At 48.8% G+C, this 19665-nt stretch overlaps 1 long non-coding RNA gene across 1 annotated transcript; it reads right to left on the reverse strand.

Moving 5' to 3' along the window:
- Positions 1-17874: 17874 nt before the first annotated feature.
- On the reverse strand, positions 17875-19239 carry LOC119362217. The gene is made up of 2 exons (XR_005173202.1): positions 18628-19239; positions 17875-18328 (listed from the first exon to the last, which is right to left on the reverse strand). It is a non-coding gene; the product is annotated as an uncharacterized LOC119362217 (long non-coding RNA).
- Positions 19240-19665: the final 426 nt, after the last annotated feature.

The raw sequence follows: 19665 nt of genomic DNA on the forward strand, positions 1-19665 counted from the left end.
CTCCTGGCAGCCTCGTACAGTCCGCTTTCCGCGGATGAAATCCTTCCAATCACCGTGTTCATCAACATACGGTCTTCTTCTGAGATGGATGCCCTCCTAAGCCGATCCTTCAGCCCCTCCGACCGTGCACCAAAGGATGCCGGACTAGCCTGACGACCTTTTTCAGGGTCCGGACTTAGAAAAACCCTCCGAGACGACACCTCGGGGTCGCCTGCCTTGTGAGACGGTGCAACAAGGGGAGGCATTTCGCTCTCTATCATCTCCGGACGAAGATCCCCTAAAGATGAGCTCTGCTAAGAAGGGTTGATATCCGAACTGCAAGGTAATATTTCGGTTATCTTCCTCAGAAATAAAACAGGAATGTCATTCATTTTGGAACCCCTCTCTTCACTTACAGTTCGGGGGAGAGCGGATCCCCTTGAGGGTGCAATGCGGCCGGGGCATTCTCCGGCGCCGAACCCTCTGGCGAAGATTTCTTCCCCCGTTTTCAGGCCATCCCCTCCGGGTCTTCAGAGGCAGTCCTTTTCTTTCTCTGGTCGGGGGAATTTTTGATTCCTCCCTTCCTAACAGCCTCCTTCGCGGAGGCGGTAGCTCCTTGGTTCCCCCCTTCGCCTTCTTCCAAAAGCACGACCTCCAGCATCCTGGTTAACACAGGATCCAGCGTGGTCTCAGGCAGGGGGGCTGGACACCTGATAAGCTTTGCCTTCGCTATCCACTCATGTTCAAAGGACAACTCTGTTAAGGGTAATTTTATGATGAAAATACGGATGGCGTGTCCAAATACGGGGCTACTTACTCGAGCATCCGGGCGATTGCAGCTCAGACCTGCGTCCTCGGACAAATCCGAACACCTTGCTTGTGATCTGAAGAACAATTTGTACATCTCCATGGGCGTCGTGCCCATAAAGTGTTGGAGGACTCGCGGTCCCTCCAGATTAAATTCCCACAGGCGGGGAGGGCGACGTTTGTAGGGCAGCGTGCGGCAAATCAGCATAACTTGCGCCACTACGGTCAAGTTGATATCTCTTTCTAGAAGATCTCGAATGCAGTCCTGCAGCAAGGGCACGTCTTTGGACGGCCCCCAGATAAGCCCTTCATTGACCCATGACGCTAGCCGTGGTGGGGGACTCGAGCGAAAAGCAGGTGGCGCCACCCATGTGGTGCCCCTGGGGGCTGTGATGTAAAACCAGTCCCGTTGCCATAAGCCAAACTCCTCTTGGAAAGAGCCCTCGGGCCATGGAGCATCGGCCATCTTGCTTACGATGGCTCCTCCGCACTCAGCGTGCTGCCCCTCGATTGTCTTTGGTTCCACCTTGAAGGTTCTCAGCCACAATCCGAAGTGAGGAGTAATATGGAGGAAGGCCTCACACATGACAATGAACGATGAGATCTGGAGGATGGACTCCGGAGCTAGGTCGTGAAATTCCAGCCCGTAATAAAACATAAGTCCCCTCACGAAGGGATCACTCGGGAAGCCTAGCCCCCGAAGGAAGTGAGATATGAACACCACGCTCTCACCGGGCTGGGGAGTGGGAATGACTTGCCCTTGTGCAGGAAGCCTATGTGAGATTTCGCCGGTCAGATACCTGGCATCTCTGAGCTTTCGCACGTCTTCTTCCGTAACAGAGGAAGGCATCCACCGGCCTTTAAGGTCGGAGCCGGACATCGTCGAGGGTCCGAGGCGCCTAAAGTTGGAGCTCTGGATGTTGGAGCTCAAGGCGAGGGGCGGATTCGATCGAGTTAAAAGGAGTTGAGCCTTGGTCTCTTTATAAAGAGGTTGAATACCAAGAGCCCTCCCCGTAACCGTTTGGGACTCACTTTCAATTAGGGAGTCATACCAAAGGCACGGTTGGGTTACCCATGCCCGTATTGATGAGAATCCCGGAATAAGGGGACACGATCTCTGCTTTGACAAGACGTGCCAAGGAAACCGCCTCGCTAAACGCGCTGAGGTGGAACAGTAAAACGATTCGAATAAAGGCTTGGCCGTGGCGTGATGTCGCACTGCAGAATACGTCAGCAGATTAGATTTGTGCAGATATTATTCTCTCTACGATGGCATGTGGAACTTATTTTGTAGAGCCGGACACTATCCTTGTGTTCAACATCTTCTATGGAGTATTTGGAGGAGGAACCCGCCTTGCAATGCCGAAGACAAGTTGCGTGCCGGACTCGTCGTCATTGAAGCCTGGTTCAAGGGCTACTGAGGGAGTCCCGGATTAGGGGGTGTCTGGATAGCCGGACTATGACCTTTGGCCGGACTCCCGAATTATGAAGATACAAGATTGAAGACTTCATCCCGTGTCCGGATAGGACTTTCCTTGGTGTGAAAGGCAAGCTTGGCGATACGATATGTAGATCTCCTCCAATTGTAACCGACTCTGTGTAACCCTAGCCCTCTCCGTGTCTATATAAACCGGAGAGTTTTAGTACATAGGACGAACAACAATCATACCATAGGCTAGCTTCTAGGGTTTAGCCTCTCTGATCTCGTGGTAGATCAACTCTTGTACTACCCATATCATCAATATTAATCGAGCAGGAGTAGGGTTTTACCTCCATCAAGAGGGCCCGAACCTGGGTAAAAACATCGTGTCCCTTGTCTCCTGTTACCATCCGCCTAGACGCACAGTTCGGGACCCCCTACCCGAGATCCGCCGGTTTTGATACCGACAGAGGGGCTAAAGATTCCTTCTACGGCCCTCCTCAGTTCCTGCTCGGAAACATCGATGCGGGTAATCTTAGCAGAGAGCGCTAAAGTAAGTGAAGCGGGGAAAGGAATGACAACTTACCCACTCTGAGGGGTTGTACATGGAGAATCCGTCCCGCAGTTTAATGCAAAGGAATTCTTCCTCTTCCCCTTTGTATAAACCGGACAATATCCTTGCCAGAGCAGTGGCAGAGTTCGGACCCTTACGGCCGCAGCGGGTGGCGTCGTCTTCCCCGTTGTAGTGCCACATGGTCTTCCCACGGTATTGAAGCGGTTGCACTCCCCGCATTATGCATATTGCCATGACCTCGACTATCGTCAGTCCGGACTTGGCCAATAACTTTATCCTGCTCATCAGGAAATGTATTTCCCTGGTATCCTCCTCTTGGGGGCCCTGGGGGCGCCAGCTTAGACGTGCCCTCGGCGAGGCGTTACTGAACTTGGGGAGACCTGTCCGGACTGGATCCGGAAGGGGAATGTCATCAATGTAACCACTCTGAAGGCCAGTTCTCTGGTGCCTTCTTGGGAGTGCCGGATAGGTATCCGGTCTCGACAATGCGCCATACTTAGGCCCCGCCCACTTGACATAGGGATTCTCCCTGGGTGCGGGGGACAAGGCAGAATAGCTTCTTCCATAACCCGAAGTGAGGTTCGCAGCCCAAAAATAGCTCGCAAAGGGAAACGTACCCTGCTATGTGTAGTACGGAGGTAGGGGTAAGGTTGTGCAACTAGAGACCGTAGAACTCCAGGAGCCCGCGAAGAAACGGGTGGATGGGAAACCCGACGCCGTTTAGCAGATGCGGGATGAGACATATTCGCTCCTCCGGAGATGGATTAGGAGATCCCTCCGCTTGTTCCCCTCCATTATAAGTGGCTATTCCGGCTCGAACAGGGACCATAAACGCCGGTGGGAGAAACCCTTGGTTTTGTAACTTTATCAAATGGCTATGTGGAACTGAACACTCTTCCCAATTCCCCGACTTGGAGCGAGGAGAGCGAGCAAAAGAGCTGCGATGACCGACCATGTTGGAATGGTTTTTTCCGGAGCGCTCAATGGGATGCTTGCTCGAGGGGGGAGAGTGAGGTTTGGATCTGAGAATTCCTGTCTCTTCAAATAGACGGCCAACCTGAAGGATCGGGGGTGGCAAATGCAAAAATGCCTCGGCACCTCGCATTCGCTTGATGCGTGGAGATGGTCGTTATTGAGGCACTGAAGCCGAGGAGTGCAACGTTGATGGGGAGCCAGACACTATTCGTCGTAGTAGGTACGTTGGAGTATTCAGAGAAGGAACCCGCCTTGCAATGTCGAAGACAAGACTGCGCGCCGGACTCATCGTCATTGAAGCCTGGTTCAGGGGCTACTGAGGGAGTCCTGGATTAGGGGGTATCCGGACAACCGGACTGTATACATCGTCCGGACTATTGAAGCGTGAAGATACAAGACTCAAGACTTTGGTCCGTGTCCGGATGGGACTCTCCTTTGCGTGGAAGGCAAACTTGGCGATCCGGATATTGTGTTTCCTTCCTTGTAACCGACTCCGTGTAAACCCTAGCCCTCTCTGGTGTCTATATAAACCGGAGAGGTTGGTCCTTAGAAGGCCGATCACAATTACAATCATACCATCATAGGCTAGCTCTTAGGGTTTAGCCTCTACGATCTCGTGGTAGATCTACTCTTGAAATACTCATATCTTCAATATTAATCAAGCAGGAAGTAGGGTTTTACCTCAATCGAGAGGGCCCGAACCTGGGTAAACATTGTGTCCCTTTCTTCCTGTTACCATCAGCCTAGACGCATAGATCGGGACCCCCTACCCGAGATCCGCCGGTTTTGACACCGGCATTGGTGCTTTCATTGAGAGTTCCTCTGTGTCATCGCTACAAGGCTCGATGGCTCGTCTCATCGTCAAGGACAACATTACCTCGGGGGGACCTCTGGCTATAGGCAAAACTCTCCGACTTGGCGGCTTCATCATGGCTGCCCCATTAGCGGCCGCACCGACGATGGCCTCTCGGGTCATCAAGCATAACCTTCGCGTCAGTCCGGAACTTGCCGAACAGATGGATCCGATGGAGCTCTCCTCCCTTAATGAGCTCTTGGATCGCATCGCCGCTCTGGGAGTCGCTACAGACTATGACCGGATCGGGCTTAAACCTGACCAATGGGACATTAGATCCCCGCCGGCCACCCATGAGATAGCAGTAGTGGATGAACCACACATGGATTACCCCTCAACTCTGAGGATGAACCATGTCCGGATCACCGAGCTCCTTGAGCCGAACACCTGCCCAATGGAGAACATGACCCAGGTCCCGGACTTAGAATCGAGCATTGGGCCGAAGAAATTGGGCAACACTCCGAATCCCGGACCGTCAGACTCGGAGCCTCCCATGCCCTTGGGTGCTAGATCAGATCACGATCCAGATTTAGCTAACAATACCCACCTGGACTTAAGTCGTCTCTCCCATATCAGGCAAGAGCCCCAGGAGACAGTACATCGCTACTGGGCGAGATTCCTCCTTGTGCTAAACAAGGTCAAGGACTGGCGTGAGGAAGACGTTGTCTCACTTTTCTACAAAAACTGCACGGACAAAGGAATCCTCAATGCTATAAGTCGCCATGACATAGTACACTTTGTGGACTTGGCAACCATAGTACATAAGTACTGTGCGATGGAAAGCGCCTGGAAAACCCAAACAGAATTTTGGGATAGTACGGCCCTCACGAGAACCTTTGTTCGAACTAAACGGGCGAACTCTCGTAAGTCAGCCGATCCAGTTCCCAAGAAACCGAAGCACACCCCAGGGCGGGGAACCGTATTGGAAGAATGGCTCAATGGGCCTTGTAAACTCCATAGCGCTCCGGACACAACACCAACTCATAGCCTTAGGGCATGTTGGATACTCCAGCAGGTTACAAAAAGTGGCGAGGATCTTCTTGCGGGCCATAAAGCAGAACAACATCCCGCCAACAAGCACAATACGGTACTAACGGTCTTCGAGACTTTCGCCTCAAACAATAGGCGCAAGCGAGCTCATCGAACCATCAGCCTAAACATTGTGTCCCTTGCTTCCTGTTACCATCAGCCTAGACGCACAGATCAGGACCCCCTACCTGAGATCCGCCGGTTTTGACACCGACACCTCCTTATCCAGGACTCCCTCAGTAGCCCCCGAACCAGGCTTCAATGACGATGAGTCCGGCGCGCAGATTGTCTTCGGCATTGCAAGGCGGATTCTTCTCCAAATCCAGAGTACCTGTCGCAATGAATAGTGTTCGGCCTCCCATTTAATGTTGTACTCCTCAGCCTCTATGCTTCAATAATGGCCATCTCCACATGTCGAGCGAATACGAGGAGCTGGGTCATTTTTACATTTTCCACCCTAACCCTGTAAGCAAACCATCTATTTGAAGAGACGGGAGTCCTTAGATCCAAATCACACCACCTTCTCCCGAGCAAGAATTCCATAGAGCGCGTCCGGAAAAGACCATCCCATCATGTCCGGTCGCTGCAGCTCTTCCTCTCGCTCCCCCAGCTCGAAGCCAGGGGATTTCCGTCCCTCACAGCCGCCTAGTAGAGTTGCAGACCCAAGGGTTCCTTCCACCTACATATGGTCCCCATCCGATCCGGACTAGCCACCTATAATGGCGGGGAGCAAGTGGAGAGATTTCCTAACCCATCTTAGGGGGAGCGGGTATGCCTTGTCCCATATCTGCTAAGAGTAGTCGGGTTTCCAATCCACCCATTCCTCCGCGGGCTCCTGGAGTTCCACGGCCTCCAGCTGCACAAGTTTACCCCTGCCTCCATACTGCACGTCACGGGCTATGTTGCCCTCTGTGAGCTGTTCCTGGGCTGTGAAGCTCATTTCGAGCTATGGAATAGGTTATTTTGCCTCCTCCCCCGCAACCAGGAGGGATCTATATATCAAGTGGGCGGAGCCGAAATATGGCGCATCGCCCAGACCAGATACCTGTCCGGTACTCCAAAGAAGGCGTCCAAAGACTGGCCTTCGGAGTGGTTTTGTGTTGATGATGTTCCCCTTCCAGACCCAGTCCGGACATGCCTTCTTGAGTTTACCAATACTGGATTGAAGAAACGCCAAGGCTGGCGCCCCCGGAGCCCCCAGGAGGAAGATAATAGAGAAGTCCTCTATCTGATGAACATGATAGACCTTGGCCAAATCAGGACTGACAATAATTGAAGTCATGTCAATATGCATAATGCGGGGAGTGCAGCCACTTCAATATAGGGGGAAATCCATGTGGCACTTCAATGGAGAAGACGACGCTTACCGCTGCGGTCGTAAAGGTCCGGACTCCGCCACCACTCTGGCGAGAATACTGTCCGACTTGTATAAAGGAGAAGAAGAGGAGTTCCTCCGCATCAAACCGCGGGATGGATTTTCTATGTACAACCCCCGGAGTTGGGTAAGGTATCATCCTTTACTCGACTCTATCCATTTTTGCCTCCTTTATTATAATCATCTACCTTGCTATTCCAAAGCAGGAACTAAGAAAGGCCATGGAAGAGTTCAACAGCCCATCCCCGCAACCAGAGGATCCCGGCCGGGCTCTCGACCCCGGACTTGAAGAAGATCCGGACATCTCCATGGAGTTTATCAACGGGACATTCTACCAGGCAAGCTGTGGTGGCTCTTTAGTAGCCATCATCGCGGATTATCCCGGACGGCTTCCTGTGTCGCATGTAAGTAGAGCTGGGGCCCTAACCTTCGAGAAGGATTCCTTCGTTATGCCGTACCTTATGCGCACATATTGCATCTCTATAGAAAAGGTCATCGGGACGCCGTGCGGAACCCTCGGGGGCTCATCAGCAAAGGTCGTCTGGACAAGGCAGGCTTAAAAGGAAGGCAGTTAGGATCGAGACACTAGTGCAGAGGTATGAATTAAACATGCTCCATGATTATCTTTGCCGAGATATGACAGTTTTAATTGTGTCCTGGCAGAAAGAGTAGTCGCCGGACTATATCCAGGGACCCCGCCGGCCACGCCTCAAGCAACCGGATTCCTGAACTGGACTCACGGGTGGAGGCTGATGTGGGGAAAACGCCGAACTGTCCTCAGACAGAGGATACGGATAGGCTTTCCGCCACAAATTCTGAAGTGGAGGGCGCCACGAATCACCGGCACCGATGGTCCGTACTCTGTGGTGGTATTTTTTCCGAAGAGGCGTTCAATGCCTTCAACTCCGGAGATGCATATATTCATGCTGCTCAAGATGGACTTGCCAGAGCAACAAAGCAGTATGTGAAGGATATACGGGTAAGAAAATTTGATAAGTATGTGTACTAGTAGCCCCTGAGACTTGAAACAGTTGGCGCAACTGATTTAAGGATCATTGTATGCATAGGTTCTTGTGGAGAAGAATGCCCAGTTATCTCAGGAGATGGAGGAATGTAAGACCCAGCTGAAGGCCGCCATTACCGAACAAGAGGGATCCAAAAAGGCCTCTTCTGGTAATAATTACTTTGACAACGAAATATGTTAGGATGTATACCAGTTCCTTATGTGGCATAGTTTAGAAATCTAACAAAAGATTCTGTAGACAATCCCGGAGAGAATCCGAAGATTGTGGGGGATAATGAGCCCCATCTGCGAAGTCAGCTGAAGGCGGGTGAGCGTGTGCTGACACATGCTATTCAAGAGAAAAATAGTCTCCAAGATGCTAATGTCCGACTGAGCGTCGAATTAAAAGATGTTCGGGCTCAGCTAGCAGACTCCATGAAGGAGAGCTAGAGGTTTCAACGCGGCATATATAGTAAGTGCTTGGAACGAGCTGTAGTATAGTTCGGCGAGTAAGCGTATTGACAGAGTTATGTCTATAGGTATGCTGACGGGCCGTACTGAAGAGGAGATGCCCGAATCCGCAGGAGATATGCTGCAAGATCTATCACAACTGCATGCGCGAGCTCGGCAGGTGCTGCAGGGTATTGCCCAGGCCTTGTGGCCGTCTTCCTCCGTGCCAGGAGGCATGAGCGAGCTTGTGGAGATGCTCAAAGGAGCACGGCGGCGCTTCTGACTATGGAAGATATCCGCTTGCCGACAAGGTCCGAGGGAAGCTTGGGCATGGTGAAGACACGATACACAAGGCTGATCCGAACCATATGGCCAAAGTCGGACCGGTTGGGTCAGATGGGCAAGAGATACCCGTTAGTCTGGTATATGACCAAGTAGCGTTAGCCGCAAAGTATTCCCAACAAGATTGTAGGTTAGACAACCTTTTGGATGGTATAGAGGAAGAATATAGCCAGTCCAAGTGACTATGTAATTAAATGGACCTATGTAGTCCCTAGCCGGATTGAAAATCATTTGTCATGGCGGACCTTTTCGCTTCAGCCCCCGGACCCGACAGTCCAGAGTGTATCCGAATACCCGCACAGTTATGAAAAACCGGGGTATGCGTGGAAACCAGGTGTAGGGGTCATAAGTGCGTGAACAGACAAGTACCCAGCTAGTTATGTTATATTACATGGATAGTAAGAAACATCTTCCAGCGAGAATAGTTCCGTTAGGGGTTCCTTTCACTTGGTGTGCATGCATCGATGTGCATGTCCGAACTGCGAACAGAAGCGCAGGAAACAAAACATCTGGGGATTTATGTTGTAATGAACGAAAACATCTTTTGTTCACCGACCGAATATTCCCTTAAGAACGCTAGCTTTCGGCTTCACCCAGTCTGATGTACACATCCAGCTCAACTGGCAGTAACAATCGCAGAGGTGCTCCCCTTATGCCCTAGCCGAATTAACGGGAACGTAGGGCATAAACACAAGAGCCAGGCAACCCAGCATGGCCAAAACTTAATTCATATCGATGCATATAATGGTGAAGAAAAGACACATATGGAAAGAAAACACATATGTGGCTGGCAAGAAGCCATTAAAGTAGTTATATTTAGCTTTCGTATAGGAAGCCCCCAGGTATGGAGTGCACGCATAGTGCGGCCGGAGCTATCAAAGCATCCATACAGTTTTTAAGGCTGTATGCGATAAAGAAAAAGAGGTCGATAAAGGAATAAAGAGAACATAGTTAAAGAAGCGGAGGAAGGAGACGAACACTGAGTTCGGCACTAGGCATAGAATCTTCGGAGTCTGGCCGCGTTCCATGGGTTCGGCTCGAGTCTGTTATCAGATGCATTGTGCAGACGGTACGCTCCTCCGGTGAGAACTTTATCAATGATGAAGGGACCCTCCCACTTGGGTTTGAGCTTGTCCTTCTTTATCTCTGGGAGGCATAGAACTAGCTCGCTAACGTTATAAGTTTTGGCCCGTACTTCTCGGCTTTGATACCTTTCAGCATGTTGCTGATAGAATGCAGAACGGGCTTTTGCAACGTCACGCTCATCCTCTAGAGCATCTAAGTTGTCCTGCCGATCTAGTTCGGCTTCCTTCTCTTCGTACATGCACACGCGAGGTGAGTCATGGATTATGTCGCAGCGTAGCACTGCTTCTGTGCTGTACACCATAAAAAATGGTGTGTATCCAGTGGTCCGATTTGGCGTGGTCCGCAGCCCCCAGAGTACGGAGTCGAGTTCCTCGACCCAATGAGTGTCTGATTCCTTCAAGGAACGCACTAGTCAGGGTTTGATGCCGCTCATGATGAGACCATTTGCACGTTCGACTTGACCGTTTGTTTGGGGGTGATAGACAGAGGCGTAATTGAGCTTGATGCCCATTTTATCGCACCAAGTTTTCACCTCATCAGCTGTGAAATTTGAGCCGTTGTCGGTGATGATGCTGTGGGGGACACCGTAACAGTGTACGACCCTTGATATGAAGTCCATCACTGGTCCGGATTCAGCCGTTTTAACTTGTTTGGCTTCTATCCATTTTGTGAACTTATCCACCATGACCAATAAGTATTTTTTCTTATGGCTTCCCCCTTTAAGAGGTCCGACCATATCGAGCCCCTAGACCGCGAAGTGCCAAGTTATGGGGATTGTTTGGAGAGCGGTAGGGGGCATATGGCTCTGGTTGGCGAAGAGTTGGCAACCAACGCAATGTTGGACAAGGTCCTGTGCATCTGCCTGGGCTGTCGGCCAGTAGAAACCTGTACGGAAGGCCTTGCTTACAAGTGCCCGAGATGCAGCGTGGTGCCCGCCGAGTCCGGAATGGATTTCGGCTAAGAGCTGCCGCCCTTCCTCTTTGGAGATGCATCTCTGGAGCACTCCGGTAGTGCTTTTCTTGTAGAGCTCTCCTTCATGGACATTGTAGGCTTTAGAATGTCGCACAATACAATGTGCCTCATTTTGGTCCTCAGGGAGCTCTTGCCTATTTAGGTAGGCTAAGAAGGGCTCGGTCCACGGGGCGATGACAACCATGATTTCATGGGCCGAAGGTGTTATTTCGGTGGTAGAGCCTCCGATCACGTTAGATAATTCAGAATCTGGGGTTGTATTCGGAGTTGGACTGACATTGCCGGACTCCCCCTCCCATACCACGGACGGCTTGAACAGCCTTTCCAAGAAGATATTAGGTGGGACGGGTCGCGTTTAGCGCTGATGCGGGTGAGGATATCCGCCGCTTGGTTGTATTCTCTGACCACATGGTGGAATTTGAGCCCCTCGAACCGAGCTGACATTTTGAGGACGACATTATGATAAGCCACCATTTTCAGATCCTTGGCATCAAAGTCTCCATTTATTTGAGATATTGCGAGGTTCGAGTCCCCACGCACTTCGAGGCATTTAATGCCCATGGGACTGCCATCCAAAGACCATGCAACAGAGCCTCGTATTCGGCTGCATTGTTGCTGTCTGTGTATAATATTTGGAGTACCTATTGGACCGTGTCTCCGGTGGGGGATGTTAGGAAAACACCCGCTCCCAATCCGGCCAACATTTTAGAGCCATCGAAGTGCATGATCCAATTGGAGTATGCGCCGTACTCTTTAGGGAGTTCGGCTTCTGTCCATTCGGTGACAAAGTGAGCCAGTACTATCGACTTAATGGCCCGCCGCGGTTTGTATGTTATGTCAAATGGAAGGAGCTCAATGGACCATTTAGCAATTCGGCCCATTGCGTCCCAGTTGTTTATTATATCATTGAGTGGTACTTCGGAGGCCACCGTAATCGAACACTTTTAGAAGTAGTGTCGTAGCTTCCGGGATGCCATGAAGACCGCATATGCTATCTTTTGATAGTGTGGGTACCGAGATTTGCATGCAGTGAGGACAGTGGACACGTAATATACCGGCTTTTGGAGCGGGAACTTATGTCCGTCTGCTTCTCGTTCGATGACGAGCACTGCGCTTACAACTTGATGTGTTGCAGCTATGTATAATAGCATGGGTTCGCCGGTATTTGGCGCGGTCAAGACTGGATTGGTGGCCAAGAGTGCCTTTATTTCTTTCAGTCCGGCTGTGGACGCATCCGTCCACTCGAAGTGTTCGGTGCGTCAGAGAAGGCGATAAAGAGGTAATGCCTTTTCTCCTAATCGGGAGATAAAGCGGCTTAAGGCAGCCACACATCCAGTTAGTTTCTAGATCTGCTTGAGGTCTGTTGGGATAGCCAACTGTGACAGAGCTCAGATTTTGGCCGGGTTTGCTTCAATTCCTCTATTGGAAACAATGAAGCCGAACAGCTTCCCGAAGGGTACACCGAAGACACACTTCTCCGGGTTGAGCTTGATGTCGTATGTTCGGAGATTGTCGAACGTGAGCCTCAAGTTGTCTATTAAAGTTTCAACGTGTCTTTTTTTGATGACCACATGGTCTACGTAAGCCTCTACTATTTTGCCGATTTGTTTTTCCAGGCATGTCTGAATCATGCGTTGATAGGTTGCGCCGGCGTTTTTGAGCCCGAAAGGCATGGTGTTGAAACAGAAGGGGCCATATGGCGTAATGAAGGCCGTTGCGGCTTGGTCGGACTCCGCCATCTTGATCTGATGGTATCCGGAGTATGCATCGAGGAAACACAATGAGTCGTGTCCTGCGGTGGCGTCGATGATTTGATTAATGCGGGGGAGGGGGAAGGGATCCTTAGGGCAAGCCTTATTGGGGTCCTTGAAATCGACACATAGGCACCATGATTTATCCTTCTTTGGTACCATTACCAGGTTTGCTAGCCAATCGGGATGTTTGATGTCTCTGATGAATCCGGTCTCGAGTAGCTTGGCTAGCGCTTCTCCCATGGCTTGCCGCTTAGGCTCTGAGAAGCGCCTAAGAGTCTGCTTGACTGGCTTGTATCCTTTTAGTATATTGAGGCTGTGTTCGGCCAGCCTGCGTGGGATGTCCGGCATGTCTGAAGGATGCCAAGCTAAAATATCCCAATTCTCACGCAGGAAATCTCGCAGTGCGGCATCTATTGTGGGGTTCAACTGTGTCCCAATGGAAGTTGTCTTTATAGGGCCCGTTGGGTGGACCTGGAATTTGACTATCTCGTTCGCAGGTTTGAAAGATATGGACTTGGGTCGCTTGTCGAGTATCACGTCGTCTCTGTCCACTGTGGCTCGCAGTGTTGTTAGCCCTTCAGCCGCGAGGGCTTCTGATAATGCCTCCAGGGCTAGTGCGACAGTTTTGTTTTCGGCACGGAGTGCGACGTCCGGATCACTAGCTAGAGTGATGATTCCATTGGGCCCGGGCATTTTGAGCTTCATGTACCCGTAATGGGGTATAGCCTGGAAGCTTGTGAATGCGTCCCTCCCTAAAAGGGCATGGTATCCGCTATTGAACGGGGCTACTTGGAATGTAATTTCTTCGGACCTGTAATTCTCCGGCGTGCCGAATACCACATCTAGTGTGATTTTACCTGCACATCGCGCCTCCCGACTGGGGATGATTCCCCTGAAGGTCGTGCTGCTTTGCTCAATGAGGCTCTTGTCAATTTCCATCTTGTTGAGGGTTTCTTCGTAAATCAGGTTTAGTCCACTTCCGCCATCCATGAGCACTTTAGTGAGCCAAAAGCCGTCCATGATTGGACTAAGGACCAAAGCGGTTGGTGCCCAAACTGTTCGAAATTGAGGTTCGTCACTGGCATTGTAAGTTATAGCCGTGTCGTTCGATGGATTTATTGTTGCCACGTGGCAAACTTCGATGAGACTGCGTTGAGCTCGCTTGCGCCTATTATTTGAGGCGAAAGTTTCAAAGACTGTCAATACCGTATTGTTGTTTCCGGCGGGATGTTGCTCTGCTGTATGGTTTATGAGGAGATCCTCGCCGCTCTTTGCAACCTGCCGGAGTATCCAACAGGCTCTAAGGCTATGTGTTGGCGTGGTATCCGGTGTGCTGTGAATTTTGCATGGCCCATTGAGCCGTTCCTCTAATACGGTTCCGCTCCTTGCATCGGGCTTTGGTTTTTTGGCAGTTGAATCGGGTAACTTACGAGAGTTTGCCCTTTTAGTTCGGACGAAGGGTTTAATGAGAGCCAGATTATCCCAGAAATTTGTTTGGGTTTTCCAGGCGCTCTCCATTGCGCAGTATTTTTGCACTATGGCTGCTAAGTCAGCGAAGCGTGCTATGTCACGTCGACTTGTAGCGTTGAGTATCCCTTTGTCCGTGCAATTTTGGCAAAAGAGGGAGATTGCGTCTACCTCGCGACAGTCCTTGACCCTGTTTATCACAAGGAGGAATCTGGCCCGGTAATGATGTACTGTTTCTTGGGGCTCTTGTCTGATATGTGAAAGATTGAATAAATCTGGCTGGGTGAGCGGATTTGAATCCGAATCCTGACCGATCTCGGACCCGGGGGCAAAGAAGTTTCCGAGCTTAACGACTCGGTTTCCGGGACGTTGCCCAATTTCTTCGGCCCACCGCCCGATTCTGAATTCAGGGCCTGGGTCATGTCCTCCCGCGAGCGGGTGTCCGGCTCGGGGAGCTCGGAAATCCGGACATAGTTCGTCCTCAAAGTAGAGGAAGAATTAGTGTGATGCTCTTCCACTACCGCTATCTCATGGGTGACCGGCGGAGAGTGAATCTCCCTTTGGTCGGGTTTAAGCCCGATCCGATCATTGTCCGTAGTGACGCCCAGGCGGTGATGCGATCCAAGAGCTCATTAAGGGAGGAGAGCTACATTGGGTCCATCTGTTCGGCAAGTTTCGAATTGACGAGGAGACTGTTTTTGTTGACCTGAGAAGTCATCGTCGGCGTGACAGCCGATCGGGCGGTTACGACGAAACTGCCCAGTCGGAGAGTTTGGCCTAGGGCCAGGGCTCCCCCAGAGGTGATGTTGTCCTTGACAACGAGACGAGCCATCAAGCCTTATCGCGACGGCACAGCGGAACTGTCAATGAAAGCACCAATGTCGGTGTCAAAACCGGCGGATCTCGGATAGGGGGTCCCAAACTGTGCGTCTAAGGCTAATGGTAACAGGAGACTGGGGACACGATGTTTACCCAGGTTCAGGCCCTCTCGATGGAGGTAATACCCTACTTCCTGGTTGATTAATCTTGATGATATGAGTATTACAAGAGTTGATCTACCACGAGATCGTAGAGGCTAAACCCTAGAGGCTAGCCTATGATTATGATTGTGTTGTCCTACGGACTAAAACCCTCCAATTTATATAGACACCGGAGGGGGCTAGGGTTACACAGAGTCGGTTATAGAGAAGGAGATATATCATCCAGATCGCCAAGCTTGCCTTCCACACAAAGGAGAGTCCAATCCGGACACAGGACGAAGTCTTCAATCTTGTATCTTCATAGTCCAACAGTTCGGCCAAAGTATATAGTCCGGCTGTCCGGATACCCCCTTATCCAGGACTCCCTCAGCCCTCGGCCACCATCCAAACCTCGAAGTATCGCCACCAAACCATCTATTTCTGATTAAATAGATACTTATGTACCTAGAAATGATTTTTGGAAAAAATAAAGAGCAAACTATATGGCAGTTGCTGTTCAAATTTGGCTCATTTCCTACTGAATCGGCGGAAATTTGTCTTTTTCACGGGAGGTGGATCAAAACTTATTACACCCAACCATTTTGTCAATTGCAAATTAAATATGGCATAATATTTTATAAAATTGATTTGGTCCAACTTTGGAACAAATATATGGTAGGTCCTTCAAAAAAAAACCTCATTTTGGGCACTCGAAAAATGAAAAATGTATTGTTCATCCAAACAAAATGAACACTTCCTTAGACAACATTGTTTTCCGTTCCAATATGCACCCTTGTGCATGATATGAGATCATTTGAATAAACTATGCCATGAATGTTACAATAAGAATGATCATTTGGCTTGAAAGCCATGAATCTTCAAACATGATAGCTCATTTCTGAGATTTTTTTTTGAAAATAATAACGTATTACAAGTTTATTATTTTTCCTGGTAACTTGGTCACATATAATGTCACAATGGTTTTCCAATTTTTTGATTTTCTTGAATTTTTATGCCCGTTTCAAAATGTGGTCAAAACGGCGGGAATGGCCGTTCCAAGCTAGTGGTTGAATCTTTGAAAACTTTTGGTGTTTCCATGATTAAAAAGATACTTATGTACCTAGAAACTATTTTTGGAAAAAAATAAAGAGCAAATTATAAGGCAGCTGCAGTTCAAATTTGACCCGCTTCCACCTGAATCAGCGGAAATTTGTCTTTTTCATGAGAGGTGGTTAAAACCTTTTTACACCCAACCATTTGGTCAATTATACACTAAATATGTCCTAATATTTTATAAAATTGATTTGGTCCAATTTTGCAACAAATATATGGTAGGTCCTTCACAAAAGAACTCAATTTTGCCATTCCAAGATGCACCCTTTTGCACAATATTAGATCATTTTAAGAAACTATGCCATGAATGTGGCTATAAGATTGAGCATTTGGGTTGAAAGCCATGAATCTTCACACATGATAGCTCATATTGAGAACGCTTTTTAAAAATAATTTCTGTATTACAAGTTTATTATTTTTCCTGGTAACTTGGTCACATATAATGTCGTAATGCGAAGGTTTTCCATTTTTTTTGATTTTTTTGAATTTTTATGCCTGTTTCAAAATGTGGTCAAAACGGTGGGAATGACCGTTCCTAGCTAGTGGTTGAATCTTCCAAAAGTTTTGGTGTTTCCATGATTAAATAGATACTTATGTACCTAGAAATGATTTTTAGAAAAAATAAAGAGCAAACTATAAGGCAGCTGCAGTTCAAATTTGACTCGCTTCCAATTGAATCGACGGAAATTTGTCTTTTTTGCGAGAGGTGGATAAAAGCTTTTTACACCCAACATTTGGTCAGTTATACATTAAATATGTCCTAGTATTTTAGAAAATTGATTTGCTACAATTTTGCAACAAATAAATAGTAGGTTCTTCGAAAAAAACTCATTTTGGGCACTCGAAAAATGAAAATGAAATTTCCGTCCAAAGAAAATGAAAACTTACTTAGGCAACATTGTTTGCCATTGCAAGATGCACCGTTGTGCACAATGTTAGATCATTTGAACAAACTATTCCATGAATATGTTCATAAGATTGAGCATTTGTGTTGAAAACCATGAATCTTCACACATGATAGCTCATTTTTTAGAAAACTTTTTAAAAAAAAATTGTTGTATTATAAATTTATTATTTTTCCTGGTAACTTGGTCACACATAATGACACAATGCCAATGTTTTCTAATTATTTTAAATTTTTAAATTTTTATGCCCGTTTCAAAATGCGGTCAAAACGGCGGGAATGGCCGTTCCTAGCTAGTGGTTGAATCTTCCAAAACTTTTGGTGTTTCCATGATTAAATAGATACTTATGTACCTAGAAATGATTTTTGGAAAAAAATAAAGAGCAAAATATAAGACAGCTGCAGTTCAAATTTGACACGCTTCCAACTGAATCGGCGATTTTTTTTCTTTTTCACAAGAGGTGGATAAAAGCTTTTTACACCCAACCATTTGGTCAATTATACATTAAATAGTTTCTATTATTTTAGAAAAATGACTTGGTCCAATTTTACAACAAATATATGGTAGACCCTTCAGAAAAATCTCATTTTATGTACTCTGAAAATGGAAAATGATTTTTTCGTGCAAGAAAGATAAAAATTCCTTAGGCAACATCGTTTATCAGTCCAAGATGCAAACTTGTGCAAAAAATGATGTTAGTTAAACAAACTATGCCATAAGTGTCGTCATAACTTTGACCATTCACCTTGAAAAAATCATTTCGGCTACTCAAAAAATGAAACATGATTTTTTGTGCAAAGAAAATGAAAGCTCCCTCTAAAAATATTGTTTGTCATTCCAATATGCACCCTTGTCTACAATAAGATATCATTGTTTTGAACTTGGGTGATGATAGGCACCGGTCGACCGGCCCAAATTTAGTCCGGTCGTCGTGCGATCGTAGGATACAGAGCCTTAAAACGTCCAGATGAATCGCTAAACAGCCCGAAAAATAGTCAAACACGATGGAAACTACCTCGTCGGCCCCTTGGACTCGTCCTCTGCTTCCCATGTTTTTCGGCCACTCGAGCTCGTCGGTCGCTCGTGCTGCGGCCGTCGCCCGTTCTCAGCTCTCACCGTCGTCGGCAGCGAGATTGCAGCACAGGCTTCGGTTGGTTCCCAACTTCGACTCTAGCTCTCCACCGGCCGGTCCCCGTGACCTTGGTTGCAACATCCCATTATCACCGCCTCCAGCTCGCCACTTTAGTCGGCTTGCAGCACCATGTCTCAACAATCACAGAAATCAGCAACAAAAATTCCAAAAAGCTGGTAGCAGCAAAAATATTAATGTGTTTCAGCAAAATAAATCACCAGTTCGAACAAAAAATGTGTCGCTGCCCGTTGGTTGTAGCGAAAAATATCTCTGATTCCAGCAAAAACAAATGCCAGTTCCAGCAATATAAATCACAGGTTCCAGCAAAAAATGTGTCTCTGCCCGTCGGTTTGAAGCAAAAAATCTCTCTGATTCCAGCAAAAACAAATGCTCATTCTAGCAAAACTTACAAAGGGTACCAACAAAACTTACAAAGGGTTCCAGCAAAAATGACTCAATTGTTGTTTGTTTCAGAACCGATTAGACCTCGCCGCCTTCTTCTAGCACTGGTGATTGTCGGTGGCAGCTTCCCATGTCGACGGTTCCAGCACCGCCAAGTGCCGGTTGTAGCATCCCAAACACCTGGTGCCGCATTGGTCTTCCAGCATCGACGATTGTGGGTTGCAACTTTTTTGTCGATGGTTCCAACACCGCGGGGTGCCGGTGGTAGCATCCCAACACCGGGCGCGCGCCCGGCACCAGCGATTGCAGGTTGCAGCGCCCCATGTCGTCCTCTCCAGCACCATGGGCGGTGGTTGTAGCATCAGCGATGTTGCTATCCTCCCCAGTGAGGAGGCACGGCCAGCCGCCCACGCATCACCGCTAGTCAGCGGGAGCGTGAAGCGATGAACTCCATCTACGCGCGGCGGCAAACAACAGTTAGAGAAGTAGAGGAGGAGCTGCTCGCTGTAGTAGGAGATGGGCTCTCGCATCAGCAGGCGGTGGATGCGCGCTTGCGGCGGCGCAGGCGATGCGGCACCACTGCTCCGTGCTGGGATAGAAAGAAAGCGATGCAATGGGGACTAGATTGAGTGGCTGAGGCTTCTCCACCAGATAAGGACGGGAGGTTAGGGACGCGTGGGCAGGCACATGGCTAGATAAGCACAAATCGCTCTGCTTCGATCGGAAGGCGCGCGTGCGTCCGGCCAAGCGCTTGGGCCGGTCCGCCAGTTCCAAAAGTTTCCCTTAAACTTTTCATGTAAAAAAGTAGAAGAAAAACAAAAGAAAAAACATAATTGCATGTGCTCTATTTTCATTGGTGGAATTCGTTGTGACACGGATCGATCACATGGCGCACATTCATCCCTCCATCCCTCCATCCCACATCCATCCATCCATAGAAGAAAAAAAAGAAAATGAAAAGGGAAACCCCACCCACCCCGATCCCTCCCCTCGTCTCCCACGGTCCCACCCACCCTGATCCTTCCCCTCATCTCCCACATCACCGCCGCCACCACCCCTATCCCATCC

Source organism: Triticum dicoccoides, chromosome 2B (genome assembly GCF_002162155.2).
Source record: "Triticum dicoccoides isolate Atlit2015 ecotype Zavitan chromosome 2B, WEW_v2.0, whole genome shotgun sequence".
In the NCBI taxonomy this organism is placed as follows: domain Eukaryota; kingdom Viridiplantae; phylum Streptophyta; class Magnoliopsida; order Poales; family Poaceae; genus Triticum; species Triticum dicoccoides.